The following is a 7,607-nucleotide window of genomic DNA, read 5'->3' as shown; positions in this document are numbered from 1 at the left end:
TAAATGGTTTGGGAATGATGGAATCTTGTTATGTTCCAATCTCTAACTAGTTTTTCTTGTTATTGATGTGACATCCCCATTTTCACGGCCAGAAAAGACCGATTTTGTTTATGCTTTATAAAAATCAGAGTACTTCTTTCAATAAATATGTTGCGGAATTTGTTCCCAGTAAAATATGATAAATACGTTATCAAAGAATTTCTAAAGATATGTATTTTTATTCACTTTTGAAACATTTGGGATGTCATCGTCAATACAGAAACATAAGCATAAACAGAACTTACATTCATTTACACTAGTGATCTACATCTCTTTTAAATCTCTCAGTGTAATTTAACTTCATATCGACACCTGTGATACAAATAAACTGAGTGGGTCAGGTTGGGAAACCTGGTGAGTACATAGGGTTTTCAACCCATAATAATATAATTATTATGTTTAATCATCAAACAATTAACTCAATTACCCATCCCCATTATCTTATTTACCCTTAAGGATCTACCCTAAGAATCAGCTATTTCTTGTTCATTCATTCCTAAGGATCATCCTAAGGAATAGGTATGAAATCCATCGTTGTCAGGGTTTACTCAACGGGCACTAAATCCATAGTTGCCAGGGTTTGCTCAACAGGCACTAAATCCATAGTTGCCAGGGTTTACTCAGCAGGCACTAAATCCATAGCTGCCAGGGCTATTTTGTTTATCAACAGTATCGTTTCCGATAATCCACTCGCAATACATGTCAATGGGTTTTTTTTAGAGTACATCGGTGAACACATCGTTCACAACACCTACAGGTTGCGAGCCTGCTAGTGTTCCACTGGACTGTCTAGAATGGTCTGTGGTTGTCATCTATACTCTGCTAGATGACGGGGCCAGCATTTGGGTACAAGGCTTCTCACATCATCCACCTCTCACCCTCACCTCATGGTCTATTTCACCTCTCACCTCATCATCCGACTCATATTTCATCTACCCATGTTTTACCCAACATATTTTGTAGATATAAAATATATATACATTTTAAATCATTTAAAGCATGTATAAAAATCTTTCACCCAACATAGACAGCAAGTATACAGACAATATGCACACATAGCACGTAATTTATATTATATACTTCAATTCTATGTGTAAGATGAAAGGGACTATGCATTTACCTTAACGTTCGATAGACGATTAGTGTTCTGGAATGGATGCGAGAAGGTCGAGTAGTATTTCCGTGAATACGAATCTCCGAGAAAATTTAGTTTCCTAAGGAAATATTAATATAATTAATATTTGGAGGGTAGATTGGTAATTAACCAAGGTATGGGGCCTATTCACGAATTTAAACATATTAAATAGACTAAAGTTGTTAATAATTTCCAAATAAGGGACTAAAATTGTTTATTTAAATTCTAGGTTTGAGTTTAGGATTTATTTTGCAAATAAATCTCTACGGAGGGGTTAAAATAAATAAAATAGACAAAGTTTTGAGACTTGTGACTTGTTTTTGTAAGAGATTTACAAATAGGGTAGGTTTTGAACATTTTTAATGGAAGTTTAAAGGCTTTGGACTAGTTTTGTAAAGTATTTTAAAGTTGGGGTTAAAATCAATTATTTGGAATCAAAGTTTGATTTTGCTTTCCTCATAACTGATTACGTTGCAGGAGGCATATTGCCTCCTGTTCTTCATTGTCGCACCATGTAAACAAAAAAATAAATAAATAAATAATCTTTGTGGCTTATGATCGATCGACACTGCAAACACACAAACGAATAGAGGGTGTTTTGGAGAGGACATACGATGGGTCGAGAAGGATGGCAGCGGGCAAACAACAACACTGGTGTGACCTTCGGTGGTGATGGAGGGTGGCCGGCAGTGGGTGGCAGTTCCGCTGCTTCGTCTTCTTTTTCTAATTTTGCAAGAACGAATGAGAGGGACTGGAGTAGCAGGATGGAGGAGGTGTTTGGGTGGGTTTCCTTTCCCAAAACAGTGGCTAAAATATGGTGGAGTTATGGTGATGTTGTACCCGTGAGAAGAAGAAGAAGATATAGTGAGAGGAAAGTAAGTTGATTGTTTGTGTGGAAAGAACGAGGCTCATGCATCCTTTTTATAGTCAAATAAGCTCACACACAATCCTTGTAAACCCATGCCTAATTAAATGTTTATGTACTCTTTGAGTGTCTTGCACACCAAGAAGAAAAGAAGAAGGGAGAAGGAACAGGTGGGTTTTCGGACAGCTAATAAAAGAGTGGCTGATATCTTAGACAAGCCCTTGGTGGGCCCCACATGGGGTTATATCCCCATTAATTGTCCAAAACACATAAAATCATGTGTATCGGGATCTGTGTATCAAGATGTTTTTTTTTCGAGAATTCTATTAGAAAGTGTTTAATTCAAGGATTCCGAATAATCAAACGGATTAATTTTTGGAGTTACGGAACTCCGGAAAATCGCATTTAAAGTTTTGCGTCTAAACGGCTTGCGGTGTCCGTTTTCGCGACTTTTGTAAATACTTTCGTAAAAATTATTTCGAGTGTGAAATTAAATAATAGACTATAACCTGAGTCCAAGAACGCTCTCATAAATCCCGTTGGCAATGTGTAAGTGCCTCAACGGATCGATTCGGTTTTACGCGATTAAAGAAAAATAGTGTTTTACTGTCTGATTTTCTTAAAACTGTCGTATCTTTTGCATACGAACTCCGTTTTCGACGTTCTTTATATCCACGCGTAGGCGGGAACGTACTCTACACCTTTCGTTTAGAATCCGTCGACTAATTTTGAATCTATTTTAAAAGTTATATTTTTAACAGGCCGGGACATGATTGGTCCGTTAAAAATTCATAACTCCTTCATCCGACGTCCGTTTTCATCTCTCTCTTTATCGTTACGCTACTATTGACGATATCTTCGATTCTTGTTTAGGTTGTGTCGGCTAAAAACCGCTCGATCTAATATTCGAATTCTGGGCTGTACACTGCTAAGCCGAAACTTCGAAAAATCATAACTTCCTTATATGAAGTCAGATTTAGGCGTTCTTTTTATGGACGCTCTCGGTTTAACGAACACTACGTCTTTAGTTTAGATCGCTAAGGCTAAAAATCGCTCTATCGTAATTTCACTATTTACGTCTCCCGGTGCTGTGTCGGTTTTGCCGTAAAACTTCGACGGGCCATAACTTCTTCGTTATAACTCGGATTTCGGCGTTGTTTATATGTACGGAACCCTTGTAACCTATAATATAACTTGGTTAAGATTAATCCTTCTAAATAATCTTCCATCAAAAATTCATTTTTTTGATGCTCATTGTCTCTGAATTGACTAGCCCGGATGTACGGGCGTTACAATTATCTCCCCCTTAGGATGATTACGTCCCGAAATCATCAACGAAACAGGGTTGTATAATGACTCCTTACGTTATCTCTTCATCCTAGGTAATAACTATAACTCCTATGTTGCTTCGAACAAGTATCTAACTCTTGGACTCCTTGACTGCAGGCGGTGCTCGATCTTGCACCTGCTCCCTATCTCACGTTAGACTCCAAATTATGACCTTCAAGTCACAATCTCGATTCTTACTGGAGACTCCTTCCTCTTCTTAACAAACTTAAGATAAGTTCCTTTATTACTACAATAGATCGATGTGTCATATTCTAATGACCTATCATCGTAGGTTGCAACGCTTAGACTCAGGTCTCTTAGAGTCAAATTCCAGATCATACTATACCTCCCTTCATGTTCTAATGTGATATAATCACATCTTAAAAGGTAGCATTTCTAGCTACAACCAACTGTCGCGATACCTCTACTGATCGCTTTAATTATCTTTTATTTCAAGCTTCTAGCTTTAGTCAGATGATACATCGGACTTGGTTCTCTGAACCATTTAACATATTCGTCTTAGTCGGACTCAATTTGATATGACCACTAGGGTCGGAATAACAACAATCTTCTTAGTCATTACCGAAACAATGGTAACGACATACTGGAATAAAATGGTATCATTTACTAGCTTCTTGGTAACCTTGTGACTTTCCCTGATCCAAGTGTGAGTCCTGTGCTTCCGGTAGTATAGGCCTCTACTACCATTCACACCTACTCATACTCGTCCCAAGTATTTTCTCGCAGTTTTCCAAGTCACCATACAAGTAAATCACACAATAGCTTAACACATCAGATAGCAAAACGAAGGTTTTTTTATATTATTCCTTGAAACGATTACATAGGTGTTCAAGTTTACTCTAAACTATGCCTCTAGTAGGCTACATCATACGATACTATGGCTACTGCATAACTCGATCTTCGGATATCAATCCTCACTCTTCATTGCGTTGCCAGCTGCTTCGTTAGGGATGCTTCTTGGTTTTGGAGGTGCATCCGCTCTTGCTGCTTCACTTTTCTTCGGGCAATCATTTGATATATGCTCCTTATCCCTGCATTCGTAACAGAACCTCTTGCTGGATGTACAGACATTGGCGTAATGTCCGTTCTTCCCACACTTAAAACAAGTCACTTCTTCATAGCATCTCCCATAGTGCTTCAGTGGTACATTTGGCTTTGTAACTCCTTTCCTTGTTGGGCAGTCTTGCTTGAAGTACCCTTCCTTATTACATTCGTAACAGACCCTGGTGTTGAATGTACACTCATCGGCGTAATTCCCATGCTTTCCACACTTGAAACAAGTTACTTTTTCGTAGTACCTTCCATAGGGTTTCAATGGTACACTTGGCTTTGTAGCTCTAATCGGGCAATATTGCTTGGAGTGTCCTTCCTTACTACACTTAAAGCAAACTTCTTCCTCGGTTGGGCATTTGTGGGCATAGTGACCGGTCTTCCCGCATTTGAAACAGGTCACTTCCTTACGGCATCTCCCGTTGCGTTTCCTTTCGTACTTGTCACACCATTTTGCTTCACCTCCCCATCCAGTCTTTGAGAACATGTAGTTCTTTTCAGACCTTGAAGACCCCTTAAATTTCCTTTTCTTGCCAACTTCAACCTTGTTGGCGATCCTATTGTTGATCATTTCTTCGACAGACTTAGCAGCCCAGATGGTTGCGTCAAGAGTGGGTGCCTGGCGTACTGGCACAGTAAGTTCGTCCTTATTTTATTGAAGTAATCGTCTTGTCTCTTCCATCTGACGATCCAACATCATCTGCACCATTGCTTGTACTCCTGCCATCGTGATTGTCTCGGGTGCAGTTGCTACCTCTGGCACATGCTCAATCACTGGTGGCTCGGGCTGCGGGTTACCGCTTCCAAATCCACTTCTAGTGCTCACCATGTTGATCTATGCACCAAATCAGACGTTCGGTGTGGAGTGTCGAGAATTTAGATAGAGAAGACTTAATTTACGATTGACGTGTAATTCTCCATATCACTCCGAAAAGTTACATGCCAGTTCTAATACCGTAATTAAACGTTTAGAAATCTGAACACACATAAAGTTTCCAGATCCGGTCGGCAACAGACCATAGATCCGATCATATAATGCATATCATAAATCATTTAGCACATAAAAGTATGTTAGGCATTTTCCCTAAATAAGCTAGTGCTTGTGTCTATTCAGGTGTACTACCTAAAATATATTAGACACTCTTCTCACGATCATGGCTTAGCATTCTAAGATTAAGTCTAATAATAAATCCATATTCCTAGTTCGCTTAAACTAATGCTCTGATACCAACTGTGACATCCCCATTTTCACGGCCAGAAAAGACCGATTTTATTTATGCTTTATAAAAATCAGAGTACTTCTTTCAATAAAAATGTTGCGGAATTTGTTCCCAGTAAAATATGATAATACGTTATCAAAGAAATTCTAAAGAAATGTATTTTTATTCACTTTTGAAACATTTGGGATGTCATCGTAAATACAGAAACATAAGCATAAACAGAAACTTACATTCATTTACACTAGTGATCTACATCACTTTTAAATCTCTCAGTGTAATGTAACTTCATATCGACACCTGTGATACAAATAAACTGAGTGGGTCAGGTTGGGAAACCTGGTGAGTACATAGGGTTTTTAACCCACAATAATATAATTATTATGTTTAATCATCAAACAATTAACCCAATTACCCATCCCCATTATCTTATTTACTCTTAAGGATCTACCCTAAGAATCAGCTATTTCTTGTTCATTCATTCCTAAGGATCATCCTAAGGAATAGGCACGAAATCCATCGTTGCCAGGGTTTACTCAACGGGCACTAAATCCATAGTTGCCAGGGTTTGCTCAACAGGCACTAAATCCATAGTTGCTTGGGTTTACTCAGCAGGCACTACATCCATAGCTGCCAGGGCTATTTCGTTTATCAACAGTATCGTTTTCGAGAATCCACTCACAATACATGTCAATGGGTTATTTTTTTAGAGTACACCGGTGAACACATCGTTCACAACACCTACAGGTTGCGATCATGCTAGTGTTCCACTGGACTGTCTAGAATGGTCCGTGGTTGCCATCTATACTCTGCTAGATGACAGGGCCAACATTTGGGTAAAAGGCTTCTCACATCATCCACCTCTCACCCTCACCTCATGGTCTATTTCACCTATCACCTCGTCATCCGACTCATATTTCATCTACCCATGTTTTACCCAACATATTTTGTAGATATAAAATATATATACATTTTAAATCATTTAAAGCATGTATAAAAATCTTTCACCCAACATAGACAGCAAGTATACAGACAATATGCACACATAGCATGTAATTTATATTATATACTTCATATCTATGTGTAAGATGAAAGAGACTATGCACTTACCTTAACGTTCGATAGACGATTAGTGTTCCGGAATGGATGCGAGAAGGTCGAGTAGTATTTCCGTGAATACGAATCTCCGAGAAAATTTAGTTTCCTAAGGAAATATTAATATAATTAATATTTGGAGGGTAGATTGGTAATTAACCAAGGTATGGGGCCTATTCACGAATTTAAATATATTAAATAGACTAAGGTTGTTAATAACTTCCAAATAAGGGACTAAAATTGTTTATTTAAATTATAGGTTTGAGTTTAGGATTTATTTTGCAAATAAATCTCTACGGAGGGGTTAAAATAAATAAAATAGACAAAGTTTTGAGACTTGTGACTTGTTTTTGTAAGAGATTTACAAAGAGGGTAGGTTTTGAACATTTTTAATGGAAGTTTAAAGGCTTTGGACTAGTTTTGTAAAGTATTTTGAAGCTGGGATTAAAATCAATTATTTGGAATCAAAGTTTGATTTTGCTTTCCTCATAACTGATTACGTTGCAGGAGGCATATTGCCTCCTGTTCTTCATTGTCGCACCATGGAACAAAAAAAATAAATAAATAAATAAATAATCTTTGTGGCTTATGATCGATCGACACTGCAAACACACAAACGAATAAAGGGTGTTTTGGAAAGGACTTACGATGGGGAGAGAAGGATGGCAGCGGGCAAACAGCAACACTGGTGTGACCTTCGGTGGTGATGGAGGGTGGCCGGCAGTGGGTGGCAGTTCCGCTGCCTTCACTGTTTGTTGTGCTTGGCTATGAATGAAGAAAGGAGGAGGAACGGATGGACGATGGAAGCTAAGGAGTAGTAGAACGAGTGGCGAATCTAGAACCAAAAATTACATGG

The 7,607-nt window shown here is 38.3% G+C and overlaps 1 long non-coding RNA gene across 1 annotated transcript; it reads right to left on the bottom strand.

Annotated features, from left to right (window-relative positions):
- Positions 1-243: 243 nt before the first annotated feature.
- On the bottom strand, positions 244-2,051 carry LOC145168924 (uncharacterized). Its single transcript, XR_013742182.1, has 3 exons — positions 1,788-2,051; positions 1,160-1,253; positions 244-351 (listed from the first exon to the last, which is right to left on the bottom strand). It is a non-coding gene; the product is annotated as an uncharacterized LOC145168924 (long non-coding RNA).
- Between the last annotated feature and the right edge of the window lie 5,556 nt (positions 2,052-7,607).

Source organism: Lactuca virosa, chromosome 4 (genome assembly GCF_052849685.1).
Source record: "Lactuca virosa cultivar CGN04683 chromosome 4, Lactuca_virosa_CGN04683_v6, whole genome shotgun sequence".
Lineage (NCBI taxonomy): Eukaryota > Viridiplantae > Streptophyta > Magnoliopsida > Asterales > Asteraceae > Lactuca > Lactuca virosa.
This window is presented reverse-complemented; position numbering and strand designations above follow the sequence as displayed.